The sequence below is a fragment of the Triticum aestivum genome, chromosome 1B (genome assembly GCF_018294505.1).
Source record: "Triticum aestivum cultivar Chinese Spring chromosome 1B, IWGSC CS RefSeq v2.1, whole genome shotgun sequence".
In the NCBI taxonomy this organism is placed as follows: domain Eukaryota; kingdom Viridiplantae; phylum Streptophyta; class Magnoliopsida; order Poales; family Poaceae; genus Triticum; species Triticum aestivum.
The window spans coordinates 337,033,000-337,033,614 of record NC_057795.1 but is presented as its reverse complement, the minus strand read 5'-3'; positions in this window follow the sequence as shown (position 1 = coordinate 337,033,614).

Sequence of the window (615 nt, the reverse complement as noted above, 5' to 3'; positions counted from 1 at the left end):
GACTCCTCTCTGTTCCCCATCGGGCCGCCCGCCCAAGCGCCGCTCCGCCGCTCGCCCTCTCTCTCCTCTGGCCGCCCTCTCCCTCCGGCCTTCGAAGCTCGCCCCACTCCCCCTTCACCAGTCGTTTTTCTCCCTCTGTCGTGCGCGGCGGCGGCGCATCTACCAGGGAGGTTGCGAGAGGGGTGAGTTTGTTCGTTCCTTCTCTGTCTCGTAGCCATATCATTGATCTTGCTCGCTCTAGTGCTAATTCTGATTTGGAAAAGTAGATCCTGATTAAACTTGGTATAGATTTGTGGTGCACACAAGGAAATTTTTGATGCTACTTAAGGAGGTAATAAATCTTTCTAGAGGCGCAAAGATTCAGTTCACCTTTCTAGGTATTTTAGTTTCAGGCTTGCATTATTTCTAGAGGCCCAAAGATTCAGTTCACCTTTCTAGGTGTTTCAGTTTCAGGCTTGCATTATTTCTAGAGGCCCAAAGATTTGGTTCGCAGTCGTCGGCAAGTGGCCCTGCTACCCATGCCGGTGTCGACCTCAACACGCAAGCGCCAGCGTCGGAGGGGTTCCTGGGGCTTGGGCTCTACAGAGCCTTCCTCCAGAGCGATGATGACGAGCT